The sequence below is a fragment of the Canis aureus genome, chromosome 11 (genome assembly GCF_053574225.1).
Source record: "Canis aureus isolate CA01 chromosome 11, VMU_Caureus_v.1.0, whole genome shotgun sequence".
Classification (NCBI taxonomy): Eukaryota; Metazoa; Chordata; class Mammalia; order Carnivora; family Canidae; genus Canis; species Canis aureus.
In genome coordinates this window covers 23,861,682-23,883,478 of record NC_135621.1, presented here as the reverse complement: position 1 = coordinate 23,883,478, position 21,797 = coordinate 23,861,682, and the positions used below count along the sequence as shown (strand labels likewise).

The 21,797-nt window shown below is 56.9% G+C and overlaps 1 protein-coding gene across 3 annotated transcripts in view; it reads left to right on the top strand.

Moving 5' to 3' along the window:
* The first annotated feature begins 7,770 nt into the window (after nt 1–7,770).
* ARHGAP8 (Rho GTPase activating protein 8) overlaps nt 7,771–21,797 on the top strand; it is a 65,406-nt gene continuing 51,379 nt past the window's right edge. Inside the window, exon 1 of one of the 3 annotated variants that reach the window (XM_077914154.1) lies at nt 7,771–7,808. The gene's annotated coding sequence lies outside the window, so the exon portion shown is untranslated. The other 2 variants (XM_077914155.1, XM_077914157.1) reach the window with 2 other exon arrangements.

Below are 21,797 nucleotides of genomic sequence, written 5' to 3'. Positions count from 1 at the left end.
GGCCAGGAGCCCAGTGTGGTCACAGGTCACGGGAGCCCCACCCACCCTGTAGCATTTAAGAAAACTGGGGGTGGGTCACTATAACCTTCCTAGTGCCCTTGCCTGCCTGCCTGCACCCCTTCTGAGAGTTAACCTTTGCTTTGGGGTGTGTGTGTGTGTGTGTGTGTGCACCCCACAACTGCCACCCACTAGCCTGAGACCCCAGTGAGCACAGCCTTGGACCACGGGGTGTCCTCTGCAATACCCGCTTTGCTCTCTGTAGCGTCAGTCTGGCTTTTAGGAAGGTCCCGCAGGGGGCTGGGTGGCCAGAGGCCCAGGAATCACAGGGGCGAGGAGACCTGTGCTCTGGAGGGACAGATCGGAGTGGGGAGTCCCTCCTGGCTGGAGCTGCCTGGAGCCCAGGATGACCCCGGAGAAGGAAGGGAAGACCCCAGGCTGAGACAGAAAGCCTGGAAGTCGGTGTGTGCTCCTAAAGATTTGACTCACGTGTGATTTCCCATTTGACCATCAAAGTACTACTTGGCCTGTGAATTAAAAGAAAGACTGCTGGGTGTACACCCAGGTCGGCCGAAGGAGGGGACTTGAAATGATATTTGCATGTTCGTAGCAGCACGATTCACAGTAGCCCAAAGGTGCAAGCGACCCAGTGTCCATGGACGGACCAGCAGATAAACAGAATGTGCTCCATCCACGCAAAGGAATATTGTTGTCTTTTTTTTTAAGATTTTATTTATTTATTCCTGAGAGACACAGAGAAAGAGGCAGAGACACAGGCAGAGGGAGAAGCAGGCTCCCTGCGGAGAGCCCGATGCGAGACTCGGGACTCGATCCTGGGGCCCAGGGATCACGCCCTGAGCCGAAGGCAGACGCTCAACCGCTGAGCCCCCCCAGGCGTCCCCGAATATTGTTCATTCTTAAAAAAAAAGGCGATCCTGACACGTGCCACGACACGGAGGGGCCTTGGGGACATCATGCTCAGTGAAACAAGCCAGTCACAAAAGGACAAGGACTGTCGGATTCCATTTTATAGGAAGCCCCTCGAGTCATCAGACTCACAGAGGAAGAAAATAGAAAGGTGGTTGCCGGGGGCTCGGGGAGTGGGACGGACGTGCCTAGTGGGGACAGGGTTTCAGTTTTGGACAATGAAGGAATCCACAGCGTGAGTGTACTTCACAGGACGGCGCGGGATACTTAGAAGGGGTCAGGACGGAGGGAGGGAGAGAGCAGGGAAGGAAGACCTCCTTCCCTCCCTGTGGCACTTTCCTTGGGGAGTGTGGGCGCTCCATGCTGGCCCCTCTGTGGAGGCCTGAGTGGGGGGAGCATTATTCCAGCGAGGGACTGTGGTCTCCGAACTCTGGGAGTGTCCAGCAGTGACCTTGGGGACTCCGTGCAGCTTCAGCCAGGGATGCAGTGGGCACAGACTCAAGCCCCTAATATCACGATGTTCTTCTGCTCTCTGCCTCCTGGGCACCTGGAAGGCCCCCACTTCCTTGTCTCCTTGTGGCAGCTGGGGCCACGTGACCAGCTCTGGCCGGCGCGTTCTCTGCAGAAGGGATGCGGGGCCCTTGGGAGCTGCCAGGTGGAGATTCTCCGGAGCTCGCCTTCCCTTTGTGTGGTGAGTGGCACTGTTCTAGACGGGACGGCTCTGCTAGGTGAGGTCTTGGGGGCTGCAGACATGTGGTGTGAATGAGAGGTAGACCTAAATCTGTGTGAGCCCCTGAGATGGGGGGGGGCTGTTTGTTACAGTGGCATACCCAGGCTTGACCTGACTGATACACTCTTCTTTCCCAAATGCTCTTTCCCTCGGACGCCTGGGGGCTCAGGGCATGATTCCGTGATCCTGGGATCGAGTCCTGCATCGGGCTCCCTTCATGGAGCCTGCTTCTCCCTCTGCCTGTGTCTCTGCCTCTCTCTCTCATAATAAATAAATACAATATTTTAAAAAATACTCTTTCCAAAGTGGTTTGTGAGCGGGGGGAGAAGGCCAAAGGGGATACGCGGTTTTATATGTTTATATGCACACGTACCCATGTGGGCAGAGCCGGGACCCTGGGCTCTGATCCTGAATTGGTCGCTGCTGCGTGACATTAGGCAGGTACTCCATCCTCAGTTTCTGGCTTCTGTAGCACGGATTTTTCCAGACACAAAATTCTGTGGCTGGTGATATTTCTTTGCTTGTGCACACACTATGGACACATGCAGAGCCCGGCTATAGGATTGTAAGCTCCCAGACACCAGCGTCCCTGATTAAGTAGCTCTGCGCAGACAATGCATGGGGTAGACAAGCGCTTAATGGGTTTTGACCTGAAAGTGATAATGGCTTAATAATAAACGGACGGTCTTACCCCAAGAACGCTCTTCCCCATTGACTGATGTGTTTGCTTAGAGCTCAGAACCGCTTTAACAGGCTGTAAAAAGCTATAAAAATGTAAAGTATCATCCACATCATCACAAGAAGAATTTCTCATGCTGACATTTCTCTTTTCACTATGGGGATTTATGTCAGCCTGTGTTTGGCGGGGGGAGATGGGAGGACGCGGGATCTGGCAGGGTTCGTGTTTGCCAGCCCCCGAAGTAGATTCTGTCTCAATATAGGGCAGGAGGTCGCTAAAGGATGTTGGGAGATCCCAGCCGTCGGGAGTGGGAGAGCCAACACCGAGGCACCACTCCTTCCAGGAGCAGGGACCCCAACCCACTCCAAGGGACACACCTGATGGGAAAACAGCCACTCCTGCAGGCCCTGCCAGGGACACCCCCACTGTGTGGAGATGCCCCCACTGCACGGTGATGATCCCACTGCACGGAGATGCCCCCGCTGCACAGGGATGCTCCAGTTACACAGAGATGCTCCCACTGCATAGAGATGTTCCCATTGCACAGGGATGCTCCTACTGCATAGGGATATTCCCACTGCACAGGGATGCTCCCACTGCACAAAGATCTTCCCATTGCACAGAGATGCTTCCACTGGACAGGGATGTTCCCACTGCACAGGGATGCTCCAGTTGCACAGAGATGGTCTCACTGCACAGATGCCCCCATTGCACAGAGATGCTCCCACTGCAGAGACACTACGATTGCACAAGATGCCCCCACTGCACAGAGATGCTCCAGTTGCACAGAGATGCTCCAGCTGCCACCAGAACTGACACCAATCATGTCCCAGGTACTTGTAGCCACCGCAGCCTCCACCCCTCCACTCACATGCCCAGCCACCCTTTCCACTGTAATATATTCCAGGACTGCTTCCTCCCTAAGAGCATACATCATGATGGTGGAGCCTAAGTCCCTGTTTGGGCCCTGGTTGCGAAGGAAAACGGGTAAACCCATTGTCTGGCCACCTTGGGCAGAGAGACTAGGAGTGGGAATCCCAGTGTAGCAGGGGCATGTGAAAGGGGCAGGGTGCCAGATGGCACAACCGGTGTCCCACCCTCATGTCAGATAGGGCATCAAGAGTGTGGCCTGCTCAGTTGCAAATCCACAGGATTTCAATAATTAGGTCCAAATGATCCCAGAAAGCATCGTGCAGGGTGCACATGGGTTGTACTCAGTTTGCAGTGAGTGCTAACAACCAGATGTATTTGCTCTGAAACAGGGGCGGGAGCAGGCTTGGAGGGCGGGTGGGAAACCCGCCCTGAACTGGGAGCTGGCCCGGGCTGCACCGCTGCAGGGAGGCCCTCGCCTGGCCCCGGGTCTCAGGGGCCTGGCCCGCAAGGGAGAGAGTGGGGCGCGATCTAGATCCCTTTAGGCTCCATCCAGCCGCCGCGCCCACACTCAGCAGGGAAATTCTGGTTTCGAGGTTTTAATAAGGTTCAAAGCAGAGCAAGTCTTGGCTCAAGCAGCTGGCAGGGAGAGTTAATTTGAGAGAAAACAAATGTGCAGCCTAAGACCTTGGACCAAAGGATCTTTATTTCCTCCTTTCTTCAAGCTCTCCAGCCCCCAGTGCTTATTAACGTGGAATTTGCTGCTTGGGGAAGAGCCAACTCTCCGACTTCATAAACATTTGTAAGAGCAAATTTAATAAAGCCGGGAATAATGCCATTCAGATGTAATTCCTTCGTTTCGCATTATTATTCTTTGTCTTCTCTTGCAAGGCATTTGAAATGCACGGAGTTATTGTTATAGCAACAAAAGGAAATGAGTAACTGGTGGCTTGCTGATTAGACGCACTTGGGGAAAAATGGAGAAAGGAACCTAACCGGGACCCGCCTGGGTTTTACTGTTCCTTTCTCTTTCTCCTTCCTTTTACCATGAATGGCGAACACACCTGCATTGTTTCCCCTGTAATCATTCTGCATTACTGCCTTATCGTACGCATGTTATGACCACTAAGCTATAGCTGTGGAATTTGTATGAAAGTCTCACAAACACAAGTGCGGGGAGGGTGGCATTTTCCCCCCCTCCGTGTCTTAATACCGTGCAATTATGGGGCCAGCCACACGGCGACTGGGGGATTTTCTCTTCTGTCCAAAGTTGCTTTTTAAAACAGAAAACCTGCAAATTGTCCCTCTTTTGTGGGAGACTGATCTTGCATTGATAATAAAAAAAAGATGTTTGGGGATGCCTGGGACGCCTGGGTGGCTCAGTGGTTTAGTGCCTGCCTTCGGCCCAGGGTGTGATCCTGGGGTCCTGGGATCAAGTCCCACATCAGGCTCCCTGCGTGGGGCCTGCTTCTCCCTCTGCCTCTGTCTCTGCCTCTCTCTGTGTCTCTCTCATGAATAAATAAATAGAATCTTAAAAAAAAAAAAAAAGATGTTTGTATTCCAAAAAGGACAAGAGACACAAAGCACTAGATTAACCCGATGGAGTGTGGATCGAGTGTGTGAGTCACTGGCATGAATCAAATCCTTGATGTCATTGTCATGTTTTGAGAGAGAAGGATTTGGTGTACAAATAGGCCCATTCCCGCTCTGTCCAGAGGCACACACATGTATGGGTGTGAGAAGTTAGCACCACAGTCCCCTCTTCGCTACCTAGAGTCTTTTGGGAGCAAGCAGTGTACGCAAGAATAAGATGCAGGTGCAAGGTGCTAGTTGAACAGGCTGGCCGGTGAGTATGGTTACAAATTCTTTGCACACAAAAAGGCCGCTGCTTGGGTGATGATGCACATGGATAGCAGGGGTGTGGGAGCGCCTGGCTCCGGGGCCCCAAAGAGACCAGGTCCAGCCACTCGTTGACAAAATCCAAAGGCAGGGAGATGAGTGATGGTGACACAGGAAAGCAGTTTATTCCATTGAGGTCAATGCCGGGAAGGCAGTGCACCGACATCTCAAACGCTGTCCCCAAAGAGCTAAAAAGACATCCAGGTTTATACCTGGAAAATGTGGGACAAAGGTCAGTGGGTTGGAACAGGTGGGCGGTAAGGGTCAGGTCGTCATTGTCGTGGGCTCAGTCACCTGGGGACTTGCTGGCTCAGGGCAGGCCTATTGCTTGAGGGGGTAGTTCTGGTTCCCAACAGGGGATGCTCTGCCTGCAGGGTCTTTCACCTGAGTTAAGAGATACACGGGAGGGACGCCTGGGGGGCTCAGCCGTTGAGCGTCTGCCTTTGGCCCAGGGCGTGATCCCAGGGTCCTGGGATCGAGTTCCGCATCGGGCTCATAGTGAGGAGCCTGCTCCTCCCTCCGCCTGTGTCTCTGCCTCTTTCTCTGTGTTTCTCATGAATAAATAAAATCTTAAAAAAAGACAGAGAGAGAGTGAGAGATACATGGGAAAGAACTTAGAAGGTACCACCCGAGGTCAGCACAGAGGCCGTGGGAATCTTCTTTTAATGGTAACAGGAAACGGGGGGTCATCCTTTCATCCACGTTGATTGGGGTTGGCGCCAGCTCTGAGCCCAGCCGGGAGCAAACGGCCTCGCAGCCCCGGCCTGCCACAGGATGGAAACAGCCAACGTTTCGTGCCGGGCACTGGTCCTGTCCACACTAATCCATATTCATGTATTTCATGGTTATCATTAGCAAAACCGGCGGGAAGCAGACTGTCTTTTGACTTTGGGGAGGATAAGGCCCTGGTCTAACTCCCTTCCTGCCCCTGGAAAGGTTATGTGTCTCAGACTCAGCCAGTCAGAGGCCTTCTCTGTTTTTTTTTTGTTTTTTTTTTTTTATGTAAATTTAAATTTCAATTTTTTTCTGCTAGTGTCAGGAGAGAAACTCCACAATTTGGTAACACAGTATAAGGGTGTGTTATCAGAGGATGCTTTGGGTTGCAAGGAATAAAAAACTGTGAACTAGTTTAAACGAGAGACTTTATTGGTGCATCAAACTAAAAAGTCCAGAAGTAGGGCAGGCTTTGGGGCAGGTTTGATCCGGGGGTTCTGGAGGACCTGGTTCCTTGTCATCTCTGTTTAGACCACTTTGTGGTCACAGGATGGCCTGGTGAGTCCAGTGCACCAACCTTCCTCATCTAGGTTGGGGGAGGGAAAAGGAGGAAGCAGGATTTCTTCTCCCCCAACTATTCCAGCCAGGACCAGTTACTTCGAGAACCTTCACCATTACCATTAAGGAGGGGGGGTATTATGCCGGCTGGCCTCTGCAATCAGTCCCCCCCCCCCCCCCCCCGAGATGGGGAGAGGTCAGCATGCCTGATTATTTTGGCTGCTGGATGGTGGCTACTGGGCACCATAGAGCCCATCACACACAGTCCACCAGCAGCTGTGCCACCGTCCATGCAAAGCAGCCTGGGACTGGGGAGCCACCTGTCCCTCTCCACCTGGGTCAGGGGAGCACTGGTGCTGGGGCGAGGCATGAAAGGCTCTTGTGGCTGTTGTGTGGAGGCAGATCAAAGGGGCCAGGGTGGGGCAGGGAGGCCTGGTGGGGGGCCGCTGCATGAGCCATCTGCGAGGTGCTGGTGGCCCCGTCTCCTTGGGCCAGTGTGGGGGAGAGAAGTGGTGGCGCCTCATCTACTCTGGAGTAAGAGCCGTGGGGCTTGCTGAGGGACTGCAGATGGGACGTGGGAGCTGGAGGGGAGCCAAGGATGACCCCAAGGGTTTGGACAGCGCCCAGGGACCATGAGGTAGGAAGCCTGGGGAGGGGCTCCAGCTGGCCCTCAGGCCTCCACACAGAGAGGGCAGGTGGGGAGGTGGAGGCAGGACTCTGGTCAGCAGATCTTTGTTTCGGATCATCAGGGTATAGACCATGTTGAGAGCAGGAGGCTGGATGAGATCAGCCGGTGTAGGCAAAAGCGGGGTGCAGACTGGGCCGCGGGGGGGTGGGGGGGGCTTCAGGGCAGGGAAGTAATGCTCCCACGGGCGGAAATGCAGCACTTGGCCCGAACGACCCTTTAGAGGCCCAAGTCTCCGTCACACTGCCTCCTCCAGGAAGGCCTCCTCCTGGCTCCTCAGCTTGGGTCAGGGCCGCGGTCTCTGGGGAGTTCTGAGCTCAGCGTGGGGTCCCCACCGCGGCCCAGGAAGGCAGCACCGGGCCCAGGAGACGCTTTGGGAGATTTTATGGACTGCTTCCTGCCTGCTCCTCACGTTGCACATCGCCAGCGCGGGCAGGCGGGTGGGCACGGAAGGGGCCAGCCGCACGGGTGGGCTGTGCCAAGGAGGGGCCTGACCCGCGCGAGACGCAGGCGCGCCCCGGGGGCTAAGCCAGGGGCTCGCGGCACCTCCCCCCCCCCGCCCCCGCCCCCGCCCGCGGGCTCACCTGTGCGGCCGGTCCCAGCCCCGCCGCGACCTCCGCCGACCCGGGCGTCCGAGCCCCAGAACCGCAGCGCCGCGCGGGCCGGGGCGGGGCGAGGGGCGGGCGGGCGCGGGGCGGGGGCCACTTCCGGGGCGGGGCCAGGTGAGGCGGGTCGGCCGCGGAGCGCAGGTGAGGCGCCGGGGGGCTGTGGGCAGGTGGGGCCCGGCGTCTGCGCGGGGAGCCCGCCCGAGCCTCGCGTGGGGACGCCACGCGGCTCCGACGGTGTGAGCGGGCGGCCGCCCCGGGTCACCGCCCAGGTGGGCCCGGCGACAGGTGACCTGCGCGGGAAGGCGGGCGAGCCCAGCGGCCCCGCCCGGGGGGGGGGTCTGCTCGCCCTTCCCCCCCTCCCCTCTGGGTTTCCTGGAGCACGCTCCTCCCCCTCCTGGCCCCGCACCCTCTCCTCCCCCTCCTGGCCCCGCACCCACTCCCCTCCCTGCCTCTCCCCCCTCCTCGCCGGCTGCGCACCTCCTCAGTCCCAGCTGCCTGCCTCTCCCTCACTCCCTCCCCTCCCTGCTCCCGGCCTGAGCCCCTCCCCTTCTCTCCCTGCCTCCTCCCGTCCTCTTCTCTCCCTCTTCAACCCTGCACCCCCTCCCCTCCCTGCCTCTCCTCCCCTTCCTCGCCCTCCCTCTTGGCCCTGCACTCCTTCCCTCCCTGCCTCCTCCCACTCCTCCCCCTCTCCCTGCACCCCTACCCTCCCCACCACTCCTCTTCTTTCTCACCCCTGCACCCCTTCCCTCCCTCCACCCCTCCCCTTTCTCCTGCCCCATCCCCTTTCACCCCTAGCCCCCTCCCCAGCCATCTGCCTGTCTGCTGGCCTCCCATTTCCCCCCCATTTGGGGTCTCTCATTTGGCAGGGTTGCATATTGTACGGGCACATCAGCCCCCTCACCCCAAACCAGGGAGGTGGGAGGCATCTTTCCATTTGACAAATGAGGAAACTGAGGCTGAGCAGGTGCTAGGCTGATTCAAAGCCAGGGCTCTGGCTGGGCTGCTGCTGGGCCAGCCCCAGGGGTGGAAGCCCAGGAGTGAGTGGGCCAGAACACACAATCAGTTAGGGGTGAGGCCCTGGCTCCTCTCCCGGTTCTCAAGCCCTGGCATGGGGCCTGGTCCCAGAATTCCTGGGGTCACTGACTGCAGCACTGGCTTGGGGCTGTGTGGGGTGGCTCCCCAGGCCCCTGGAGAAGGACCTTTAGAATCCTCAGGAAGGGGGCATAGGGGTGGGGACATGGCCCTGGCTGTCTGGTGGCCACAGACTGGGAGGTGCTGGGTCAGAGGCTACGCTGTGCTTCAGCACATCTGTGAAACGTGGTGTTAACATTCATGCTGGTGAGAACTCGGAATTTAAGTTAAGATTCAACAGTGAGCATCCTTTGGTTGGTTTCTGTTGGCCGTGGGGGATCTCATTCGTGCATTTCTCCTTTAATACAGTGACTGACCATTCCTCCGTGTGACACCGGGAGGGGGCAGTGAGCAGGGACACGGGGTACTGGCCTGAGCCCAGCTCCTCCTGTGGACAGCCGCCTCCACAGTCCTTGGACACAGGAGACCCAGAGGGAAGCTGGGGGCTAGAGGGGGGTCACGGGGGGCATCCTGGAGGAGGCAGCCATTGAACTGGAAGATGGATGGGGGAGGTAGGCATGGAAGGTATGCAGGTTGGGGTCACACTGGGCAGGGGTAGTTATTCACCCATAAGGTGGGGTGGGAATGCCTGCAGAGGACCTGATAGGTGGAGCCGGTAGGAATTCACGTAGATAACATCACTGAATCATTGAAATGGGACTCAGTGAGATGTTTTAAGGTCTGGAAACTTCCTTGACTAGACCTCGTGTAGATCTACGGCTTCTCCCTAACAGGCTCTTCCAGGCTGAGTCGGAGGTGCGCCGTAAACAGTGGCTTCAGTCAAAGGGGGCACAGCAAGAGCTCAGAGCACCCTGGAGCTGCCTGGCGTGCTTATCTTTGGGCTTATCTTTGGCCGCATCCAAGACTACATCCCATCCTTTGATTTTAATGCTCTTTCCAGGCTGGGGACACTGAGGCACAGAGACGGCAGGGGAAAGAAAGCTGCAAGGGGAGGCAGAAACCTAGGTGTTGAGCAGGGTCGCTTCCTCTCTCAGGGACTCAGCCTCCTAACCTGGGAAACGGCTCCATTGGCCACCCTTCCCTAAGGGCCATCAGGCCCCGACCTGCAGGCTCGCTTGCCCCACGGCTCGCTCACAGCAGCCTCCCGAGGCAGGAGGGCTGTGACTATCCCCCTAGATGAGGACGTGGAGGCAGGGAGGCTCAGGTGACTCTCCGAGGGCGCAGGGCCCGGGCGTGGAGAGCCAGCTGGATGCCCACCGAGCTGTGGCTGCAGCGTCCTCACCTCCCTGCCAGGCTGTGGCACCTCCGGGCCACTGGGGTCAGGCTTCTCGGTGGAGATGTTCAAAGCCTGCAGGTGACGGTCCTTCAGATGCCTCGGAAGTTAGCGTCAGGATCAAAGAATGCTCTCTCTGGTTTCTTTTCAGATAAACTGTTAAACTTCTCCATCAACCCTTGGCTTGAAATGGATGCTCAGGGAAGACGTACTGGGTGTGTCCAGAGGCATCCCGGGCCTCGGGGGCACAGCCGAGGGGAGCTCTTCTGGGGACCGCACTGGGTGGTGTAGGGATGGCCTGGGAGATGCTCCTGTGGGGCTCCTGCTGAAGACACCTGCTCCCGAGTCCTGGCTCCTGGAACTTCCGGCAGCCCGCTCTGGGTGCCGTCCAGGTTTTTGGGTCCCCGTAGGGCGGGAGACCCGGGAGTCAGGGTCCCCGTGTTCTTGCCTCTCAAACAGGTTACATAAGCAGCAGGTTGTCCTGGGGCTCGGAGGGGACGTCGTGGGCATTTAGGAGGGATAGGGTGGCGCTCTGCTCAGCAGCTGGCCCTGGAGCCCGGCTCCTGACCTCCCCGCCCCCTGGCTGTGTGCCCTGGAGCTGCTAACTGGGGTTGCTTGCCGCTCCGTGTGCCTTGGTTTCCCCATCTGTAAATGCAATGTTAGTACCGACTCGGGGTTACTGGAAGGAGCGAATGAGTTGACTTGTGCTCAGCACCTGTGACAAGGTGTGGCGCCTTCATAAGTGTGTTTCGCAGTATTGGTTCTACCCACGGACCATGGGGAGCGTGAAGAGTGAGCTTGTGTGGAACCTGCTCCTGCCCTGGCTGAGGGGCAAGCAGTTCTTTCTTCTGATGGAGCCGACGGGCGGGGAGCCTGGTGAGTGTCCATCAGAAGGAACTGGTTTGGCAGGTCAGGAGTCCAGAAACTCCTGGGAAGCCATCCCTTCCCTTCCCCCTCCTGGAGGTGAAATTAAAACAAGCAGAGAGTGACGCCTGGGTGGCTCAGTGGTTGAACGTCTGCCTTTGGCTCAGGGTGTGACCCCGGGGTCCTGGGATTGAGTCCCCATCCGGCTCCCCGCAAGGAGCCTGCTTCTCCCTCTCCCTGTGTCTCTGCCTCTCTCTGTGTGTCTCTCATGAATAAATAAGTAAAATCTTAAAAAAAAAAAAAAAAAAAGCAAGCAGAGAAAACCCTTGTGGACAGTGGGCTGTGTGGGCCGTGTGGGCGGGCACCCTGGTTATCTACAGGGAGGCTTTGGTGGTTAAAGCCAGGGAGGGCTTTGAACCAGCAGGGGCACGGGTGGGGCTTCTGGAAAGTGCTGCTGCTGCTTTTCCTTTTTTTTTTTTTTTTTTTTAAAGATTTTATTAATTTATTTGAGAGAGAGAGAGAACAGAGGCAGAGGGAGAAGCAGGTTCCCCCTGAGCAGGGAGCCTGATGCGGGGCTCGGTCCCAGGACCCCAGGATCATGACCTGAGCCAAAGGCAGACGCCTCACCAGCCAAGCCACCCGGGCACCCCGAAAGTCCCTCTTCGTTAGGTCTTGTTCTCCGCTAAGTTCTGGGTGCCTCTGATGCCCCTGCAGCTCCCAGGTCACCACCGTTGGTTCTGTGCTGTTAAAACACCTTTGGGAGTAAGCAGGACGGCCCAGTGTGAGCTGCTGCCTCGCTGCAGCCACACCTGGTCTGGGCTCGCCCCCACCTGCTTTCACCTGCTTACTCCCCCACCTCCAGCCCCCCCCTCCACACCTGCTCCTGTATGATTTTTTTTTTTAAGATTTTATTCACTTATTCATGAGAAAGAGAGAGGCAAAGACACAGGCAGAGGGAGAAGCAGGCTCCATGCAGGGAACCCAACATGGGACTCGGTCCCGGGACTCCAGGATCATGCCCTGCCCCGAAGGCAGGCGCCAAACTGCTGAGCCACCCAGGGATCCCCTCCTGTATGATTTTAAGTAGTCCCCAGACTCCATAAATATCACAGTGTGGATCCCTTTTTTTTAACATGACAATACTATTACTATGCTTTTTTTTTTTTTTAAAGATTTTATCTATTTATTCATGAGAGACACAGGCAGAGGGAGAAGCAGGCTCCCTGCGTGGGAGCCCAATGCAGGACTTGATCCCAGGACCCCAGGATCATGACCTGAGCCGAAGGCAGACGCTTAACCACTGAGCCACCCAGGCACCTCTGCTTAAAACAGTTAACATAGGGGTACCTGGCTGGCTCATTCGGTGGAATGTGCGACTCTTAATCTCAGGGTTGTGAATTTGAGCCCTACTTTGGGTATAGAAATCACTTAAAATGTTTTAAAAAAAACAACATAATTCCATAATGTGCAGTACGCATTTGGATTCCCATTTGCTTCCAATATCAATTTTTTTATCCCTCTTTATTTATTTATTTATTTTTAATAGGCTCCGCACCCAGCACAGAGCCCAATGCAAGGCTGGGACTTGCAACCCTGAGATTAAGAGTTGCGTGTTCTGGCGACCGAGCTACCCAGGTGCCCTCAGATTGAATTCTTGAATTGGACTTGAGCCAGCGGTAATAACAAGGAACCATTTATGGGTCCCTTCCTCCCTGCAGGAGCCGCTGTGCTCCAGGTAGCCAAGACAGCCCGTGGGAAGGCCCCGAGGCGGCAGCAGCTTGAAGTGTTTGAGGGGCAACCTCAGACAGCCCTGAGGCCTGTGTGGCTGGAGCAGAGAGAGTGGGGCTGGGGTGGAGGTGGCATGAGGTGGCCGCAGGCACAGACGTGAAGAGTCAGTGTTTCAGGTGCTTGCAGGGGCTTGAATTTTATTCCAAGAACTGCAGCAGGTGTTGGTGCTCGCAGGGTGTCAGGAGGCGTCTGGATTGGGTAGTCGGGATATTCAAATCCAGCACGGGGGTGGGAGAGGTGTAGAACCGAGATCGGGGTTTGAGGATGGAGAGCGTGGCATTGAGCACTCATTAGGAGGAGTCCCACGGTCTCCCCCTCGCCGCCCTCCTCGCTGGCCCTGGGCTGGTTAGTGTTGGGACTTGGGTGAGGCAGACGCGGCCCTGGCTGTCGGTGACCGTATGGTGATGGGTCGGGGACACACAGGCACATGGTGCAGGCCCATGAGGACTCTGAGGGAGTGGGGTGTTGCCCCAGGGGAAGCCCCTCTCCCAGCTTGGGGTAGGAGGGCCAACTGAGGTCTCAGGATGCTTTTTTTTTTTTTAAAGATTTTATTTATTTATTCATTTATTTTTTTAGATTTTATTTATTTATTCATAGAGACACACAGAGAGAGAGAGAGGCAGAGACACAGGCAGAGAGAGAAGCAGGCTCCATGCAGAGAGCCTGACGTGGGACTCGATCCAGGGTCTCCAGGATCACGCCCTGGGCTGCAGGCGGCGCTAAACTGCTGCGCCACCGGGGCTGCCCAGGATGCTTTTGATTATAAGGAAGAGAAAACCCAATTGTGAACTGGCCCAAAAGCCAAGGAGGGTATTTTGGCCCACGAAGCTGAAATGGTCTGGCGATGGTGTGGAGACCAGGTACGGCTCAATCAGGGTCTGGCAATTCCCTGCCTTCTTTATGAACCCCTGGATCTTCAGTGGGGAGCGAGTTGGCTGCAGCATTCTGGCCTCATCTTCATACATGGCTGTGTGGACAGGGACTTCTCTAGGGGTCTTCTCTTGCGATCTTTCCCAGAAGCGTCAGGAAAACTTTTCCTGGTGCCTCATGGACCTGAACGAAGCCGTTCCTGGGACCAGAGAAGTGGCCCTGTGCTGACTAGCTCGGGCTTGGCTTCCCCCAACACAGCTTGGAGAAGGGAGATAGGATGACTGTTAGGTAAGCAGGCCACCCGGGAGGGCTGTGCAGGGGATGGTCTGCGCCTGCACGAGCACCCGGTACCCCGGCGGGGAGGCGGGGGTGGAGCAGCCCTGTCTGCCCAGACGGCCATGGGAGTGGGAGCCGCTGAGTCCTGGCACCGTGGCTGTGAGAGCCCCCAGCGAGCCGCTCTGGGGCAGAGTCCTTTGGCCTGTCGGCGTACCGACCCGGCAAGCTCACGCAGCCCATTACAGCCTGTTTGGGTCTCGCTGCTGGTGTCTCACCTGGGAATCATGCCCGGTTCCAGTGGCCTCTGGTGCTACTACTACCTGGACGCTGGTCCACACGTGCCTTCCTGCCGGTGTCGGGGCCTGCGTGTGAGGAAGAGCAGGAAGTGGGGGGTCTGCTTTACTGAATTTGGAGCAGAGCTGAAACAAGAGCGTGAAAATCGCTTTTGGGGAAGAGGGAGAGAGAGGGCGCGTGCGTGCGCACACCAGGGGAGGGCAGGGGGGAGGGAGACAGAGAATCTCAAGCAGACTCAGGACCCCGAGATCATGACCCGAGCCGAAATCAAGAGTCGACACTCAAACGACTAGAGCCACCCAGATGCCCCTAAAAATTACTGTTTACGAGGTACCACTAGAGACCTGGGAATCCTAACTCTGGTGACCCCCACCCCTCGGCCCCCCAGCCATGGGCAAGGGCTCCAACCACTCCCACGTGGGCACTGCATCCCCTTCCCCTCGGGGTGCCAGCCCCTCTCCCTGGGGCCTGTGAAATACGGGCTTGGGGGCCCTCCCACCCCTCCATCCCTTTAGCAGAAGCTCCTTCTGCGATGCGCGGGCAAACCCTTCCTCTGTGCACCCTGCACACGACCACACCACTCAAATTCAATTTAGTGCTAATTTGCCCGAGGTAAGTAGGTGTTAATTTGTAGCTACTGCATTAAGATAATTGCTGTGAGGGGCCTATTTGTGAAATGTGCAGATATATTTTTATAGCAACAAACCATTTTGCTATGAATTATAAACAGACGGGTCCGGTGATTTGGAATCTCTTTTGCATAACATGCACGTTGCAGCAGGCTTGCTCCGGTCCATGTCTCCAGCCAGCGCCCCCCACCCCCGCTCCCCCCTCCTCGGGCAGGGGCGGGGGCGGGGGGGGGCTCCTCGGGGAGCCTGGCTCTCGGCTCAGGGGGAAAGGGTCTGGCACCGAGAGACCCAGGGGGAAGTGGCGGTGGGCAGACTCAGGTGGAGGGTGATGGAGCTTGTGCCCCAAAACCACCGCTTAGGAGGGTCGGTGCATTTGTAGTATCTGCGCGATGCTAGGTTCTTTTTTTTTGTTTTTTGGGTTTGGTTTTTTTTTTTTTAAGTTTCTGTTTATTTTTTAAAAGATTTTATTTATCTATTCATGAGAGACACTGAGAGAAAGAGAAGGGGACACAGGTAGAGGGAGAAGCAGGCTCCATGCAGGGAGCCCAACGCGGGACCCGATCTCGGGTCTCCAGGATCCCACCCTGGGTTGAAGTTGGCACCAAACCACTGAGCCACCCGGGCTGCCCAGATTTCATTTATTTAACAGAGACAGAGCACAAGTACGGGAGGCGGCAGACAGAGGGAGAGGGAGAAGCAGGCTTCCCGAGGAGCAGGGAGCCCGACGCGAGGCTGGACCCCGGGATCATGACCCGTGCCAATGGCAGGTGCCCCGTGGTGGTAGGTTCTAGGGATCCTGTGCACGCGTCCAGGCAGCAGCTCAGCCCTCACGAAGCTGATCTGCTGAGGGGGCCCCATGGTAACATTAACCTGAGGACCACAGACGCAGGTGCACCCTCGCAGATGAGGAGGGTGGAGGTTTACAGATGAGCTCTGGGACATTAACTGCGTGGGACAGGCTGGGGAGGGGATTGTGTCAACACAGGTCATGAGGATGAACAGGACATGGGGGGGAGCACCAGTGTGTATTTGGTCTCTGACCCAGTTCTGGGCACGGGGCTCCTTGGAACCCAGGGACCCTCCTGAGTGATGGGAGTGTCTTTTCTCATTCTTAAAGGGTTCCTTTTGGGCACCTTGGGGGCTCAGCAGTTGAGTGTCTGCCTTCAGCTCAGGGTGTGACCCCGGGGTCCTGGGATCGAGTCCCACATCGGGCTCCCCGCAGGGAGCCTGCTTCTCCCTCTGCCTGTGTCTCTGCGTCTCTCATGAGTAAATAAAATCTTTAAAAAAAATAAAATAAAGGGTCCCTTTGGATCTTACCTGAGTTCATGCTAATGAGGGGGCTAGTGGAGGGGGCTAGAGAGTGGACCCCCTCCCTCCTGATGAGAGGGTTTGAGCCTTTCAGCCCTACCCCCCAACCTCTAGGGAGAGACCTGGGGCTGGTAGTTGAGGTCCATCATCAAGCACAGTGATGATTTAGTCCTGCCTCTGTGCTAAGCTGCGTAGGAGAGCTTCCCGGCTGCCGAGCACATGGGGGTGCTGGGAAGGTAGTGCACCCAGAGACCGTGCACACACACACGATACCTTGCCCTGTGCAGCTCCTCTTTTTTTTTTTTTTAAAGATTTTATTCATTCATAAGGTCCTGGGGTAGGCGGGAGCGGCATGGGATTTGGGAGAGCATCTGACGGGCTGAGTTTCTGGGGCTGCAGCATAGTGGGGAGAGAGAGGAGGATGCCCAGGGTAAGGGGGTGCAGGTGGAGTCCAAGCCGGACTGGAAGCCCCAAGCTGTGGGGCCTCACATCCTTGAGCGGGAGCCTGCTGTCCTGTGAACAAGGCCGGGCTACATGTGCCTTTTTTTTTACTCCGTGTCCCTTCCTTGCAAAGCTCTAGGTGCCTGGAGCAAGGCTAACATTAAAAGATCATTTCCAGAAAAGGGATAAAGCCATGACTGTCCTACAGACAGAAAAATGGACTCGCGTTAAGCATTTTGTTTAACTCACGAGGGAGCCAGGCGGGTGGTGTCACCGGACGGAGGATCTGACGTGCAGAGGTCGGGAATACAGAAATAAAGTGACAGGGAGGCAACTGAGGGCATTTTGGGGGAGGGGGAGGTGGGGGGCAGAGGGAGAGCCCACCGGACTTCCACCTTCCACAGGACAGGACGGGATTTGCATCTCTGTAGACAAGTATTATTTTGTGTTGCTCTCAGCTCTCTGCAGTTTGCATAGTTAAAACTCCCAAAGGATGGAGCGGGGTAGCCCCCGGAGGGGGTTCTCTGTTCTGGACAATGTATAGTTTCCTTTCTTTCTTTCTTCTTCTTCTTTTTTTTTTTTTTTTAATTTAATCAACTTATTTGACAGAGAGAGAGAGAAGGGGATAGAGCACAAGCAGGGGGAGCAGCAGAGGCAGAGGGAGAAGCAGGTTCCCTGCGGGGAGCCCGATGCGGGACTCGATCTCAGGACCCTGGGGTCACGACCTGAGCTGAAGGCAGACGCTCAACCACTGAGCCTCCCAGGCGCCCCTGTTTTGTGATTCTGGTAATTCATGGGAAGAGGCAACCTGAGTATGTGAGAAACTTGAATCAGGTTCTCGAGGGACATGAGCCAATAGATACTTATCTATAATTTTGTCTGCAGGTGTTGGCTTTTTATGCAGTTGTGGGCGCTAGCAAATCTAACATCCGTAGGGCAGCAGGAATTCTCCGTTTATCTCCAGGCAGAAGTCCGTCCCGGAAAAAAAACCTCAGCGTTTGCTTTGAAGGCCTTCAACAGATTAGACAAGGCCCACCCACGTTCTGGTACATTAGCAGCTTTACGCAAAGTCAGGGGGATTAACTGTAAACATTAATCCCATCTACAGGTACCTTCACAGCCACACCCAGGCTGGTGTTTGACCAAACAGCTGGGCTCCACTGGCCAGACAAGTTGACACGTAAAATCAACTGTCACAAGGCCGATAGGACCAGATTTACCCTGGTGCCCGAGCCCACTGCTCGCCTGGATGCCTCCCAGCCAGTCAGCGCCACTTGGGCTCCTGGACCTGCAGCTGTGGAACCAGCTGGGCCCGGTGGGAGCAGGACACTGGCCTCCCCGAGGGGCTCCTCAGCTCCTTAAGCAGCAGCAGCAGCACAGAGGGGCTTCCTTCTCCTACGCTGGCGGGGCTCCCATCCTGTTCCCATCCCGCGTGGGGTGGGGTTCCACTGACCACGTGCAGTGGGGGTGAGGAACCATCTGATGCTGGTGCGTGCCGAGCCTTATTTTACTCGAGTATAAGATTGTGGGGCTGGGGGAGCTTACAGGGTCCTCCTTACAGACCCCTCCCTCCACCTGTTGCCACAGCAAGGCACCTGCCCACCTGTGCGTTTGCAAAATTCAAAACAAACAAAGCTGCCCGTGCTTTCTGAGATAGGCGATCCGGGTACAGGTTTTGAGCAAATGAAGGAAAAAAGGAGTAAATATCACTTTGTTTGGTTAAAGCGGACTCTGGAGGAAAAGCAAAGCCTCCTTGGCTTTGGTGGCCTTGAGCTCCCCAGGCCCAGCTGCTTCCTCATGCGGCTCAGCAGGGAGGCTCTTCCCCCCCAGACAGAGGAGCAAGAAGAGGCCTGGGTCCCTCCTGGCTGTTCTCAGCGCCTCCTGCGAGGCTTTGAAGTGAGAATGTTCCAGACAGTTCTCCCCTGGGTCGGGCAGGTCCCTCAAGACGTGTCCCCGGAACGTGGCTTTTGAGCTATTTGCCTGGCTTGTAGCAGGTGCGTCGGTCCAGGCTAGCCCACAGAAGGGGTGCGGGAGCACCCTGAAGCTCTGGGGGTGGGGACAAGGTGGCCCCTTCCCATGCTCCAACTTTGGGGAGGCCCTCTGGCCTGTCGTGAGGGATAAGCAGAATGACCGGGTGGTGGTGAGTCCCCCACAAGGCTGGGTGGTCCCCTTTCCGCCCCCCGACAGCAACAGCCCTCGGCACCCTTGTGCCTGGCAGCCAGTCTCATTAGGTGGCCCAGGGACGCGTGACCGAGGTGAACAAGCTCTCCACTTAGCAGGCTTTCTGGCCGGCACTCCTTGCACCCCAGCTGCCATGGCCCGAGCTGTGGGGGTAGATGATTGAGTTTCTTTTCTCACTTTCACCTCAGGTAGTGGGTGGCTCGCAGCCGGGCCCTGATGTCACCACTGCCACCCTCCCTGGAGCTGCCTGCAGCTCCGGGGAAAGCCAGATTTGGAAGGTGGCTCGGTGCTCCCGACGTGGACACCGTGGGCCCGGGGGTCTGTGTGGGGCAGTGCTGGGCCTCCATTGCCTGGCGCTCTGGGCCCTGCATCCTGCCAGGGAGCAACCTGATCCCGTGTGTGGACCCCAGCCCTGGCCAGCTGGCTGTATGGCTTCCGTCCCATCTGGCCTCCCTGTGCTCCGAAGCCATGGCCTCTAGGGTTGGGGACCTTGGAAAAATGTGGGCGACGCCAGCCCAGGGAGGCCGTGGGCACAGTTGGTAGCAAGTCTGGTCACTGGTATGAAATGTGGGTCTTGAGCGACTGGTCTGGAACTGTCTTGTGTGCTGGAGTAGGAGGTGGTGTCACAGCGGCGAGGGCCTTGTTGGAGATGGGGGCCTGGGTCCCAGGTGGAGCCAAGCCAGGACCTGCGTGTGTGCGCGTGAAAGGTGTGACTCCCCAGGCCTCACCTGCCCTTCTTCCTGGGGCCACTCCCCTTCCCCGTCCCTCCCCTGCCCTGGGCTCCCTCCTTGTGCCCTGCCAGGGTCTCCCACCAGCAGTGTCCTGGCTGCACCCCCAGGACTTGGCAGCAGGGCCCTGCTCCGTCTCAGCCCAGAGAGGGCAAGGCCCCTGGCAAGGCCACCAGCCATCCGAGGAGGGCGGGGGGCGGGGGGAGACATGGAGAGAGGGCGCAGGCTGGTTGGAACTGGAGTGTGAGCTGGGTCACTATCGCCAGGGCTCCCAGAAGTGGAAATGCAAACCACCCAGGGCTGCCTGTGCCGAAGTGGATGAGAGGTGGACGGGAAGGAGACGGGAGTCTGTGGAGGCAGCTCCAGGCCGCATCGGCCTCAGTTCTGTTGTCCGATAAATGGGGGCAGATGGTGGCCTTTGTCAGGGCCGGGCCGGGGCTGTGTTCCCGCCTCCCTTGTTCCCTCTGCAGTCGTACGGGGTCGGAATTGCTCCGAGAGCAGGAGCTTGGAAGGAATAGTAGGGAGCACGTGCTTGATGCGGGAATTGGTGCTGTTCCTTGCGGGTTCTCTGTGCGTCTCAGCTGAACCCTGGGAACGGGGCTGGCATAGCCCCTGCGTGGCCCTCCCCACTGGCGGCTCCGGGCGGTTCCTGTGCACGGTGACGGGGTCCTGTGCCACCCCAAGGACACGGACCAGGCCCCATCAGTACCGTCTGCCATTCGGACCCTGTTGGCAGCTCCCCGTGTCCTGGGACCAGCTCCCCTGCTTGTTCATGAACCAGGGTTCCAGCAAGCTCTGTGCTCACGCCACTGCCCTGGGCCTTCCGGTGTCTGATGTGCCCACCCCGCCCCTCCTCGCTCTGTCTCTCTCTCTCCTTTTTTAAAAATTTTATCTATGGGATGCCCGGGTGGCTCAGTGATTGAGCACCTGCCATCGGCTCAGGGAGCGACCCCGGGGACCCTGCAGGGAGCCTGCTTCTCCCTCTGCTTGTGTCTCTGCCTGTCTCTCAGGGTCTCTCATGAATAAATAAATAAAAATCTTTTTAAAAAAGGATTTTTATTTATTTATTTGACAGGGCATGGGTGAGCGGGGCGGAGGGGCAGTGGGAGAAGCAGGCTTTCCGCTGAGCAGGGAGCCCAGTGACGTCGGATTCAATCCCAGGACCCTGGGACTGGGACCGTGACCTGAACCCAAGGCAGATGCGTCACTGTCTGGGGCCACCCAGGTCCTACTTTTTTTTTTTTTTTTTTTTTTTTAAATAACATCAGTTTTTGAAGAGGCTGGGCTAGTTGCCATGTGGAATGTCTGGTTCTAGATTTCACGGTGCCCTCTCTTGTGTTTGTGGGTCCCCGAGGGCCAGTTCGTCTAGAACAGCCGTGCTGGAGGCTCCCTGAGATCCACAGGAGACCTTCGGGCACAAAGTCTTGGTGGGTGTGTCCTCGGCCCAGCAGCGCCCCGGGAGCTACCGACGGTGGCGGCTCACTGGCGTTAGGCTTGCTCGCTTGACTAAGGCGCCGGCCAGGCACCCAGACACAGGCATGTGCCCCCCACTCCTTTCCTGCGCCCCAGATCCCCTGCCTCCCTGCGGGGAGGTGTGCTCCTGGCGGCTTGGGCTGACTATTCTGGGGTCTGGGATGTTAGGGGCTGATGGCTGGGCTCAGAGTGGTCGGTCCGGGTGGATTACAAAATGCACGTGTAATCTGAGTATGACTCTATTTTTATTTTTTAAAGATTTTATTTATTCATGAGAGGCACAGAGGGAGAGAGGCCCAGATGCAGGCAGAGGGAGAAGCAGGCTGCCTGCGAGGAGCCCAATGCGGGACTCGATTCCGGGCCCCCGGGATCACACCCTGGGCCAAAGGCAGACACTCAACCGCTGAGCCCCACCAGGTGTCCCCAAGAGTGAGTTTAGAGAACATGGGTGTGTCCAGACCAAGACCGGAGGCAACGTGCAGAAATAAAAATTGTTCGCAGGATCCGGGACAGCTTTCCTCCCCTTAAATTACGTCCTTGGTGTTGCTGTTAGGCCAAACTTTGCCGTCTAGACATGCTCTGAGTAGAGGGAGGGCAACGGATTGAATTGCGGCGACATGAAGCGGACCAGGCTCGCTAAGAGATCGTGTTATCAGCCTGGCACGAGGGACATTTGGATCAAGGGCAGAGCAGTGACCTTGGGGGCCCCGTGGAATGCGGGTCGCTCAGCCATGTCTTGGGGGCAGAGGGAGCCAGGGCCGGTGCCGGTGTAGGGCTCAGGGTGTAGGGCCTGGGTTGGCTGTAGGGCCTGGGTCAGCTGGGGTGCCACGTAGCTCCATTGCTAAGCCAGTTTCCCCCTCAGAGTTTTCGGAAACGAAGTTCATTTACCTTGTAACACAATCAGAAAGAAAAG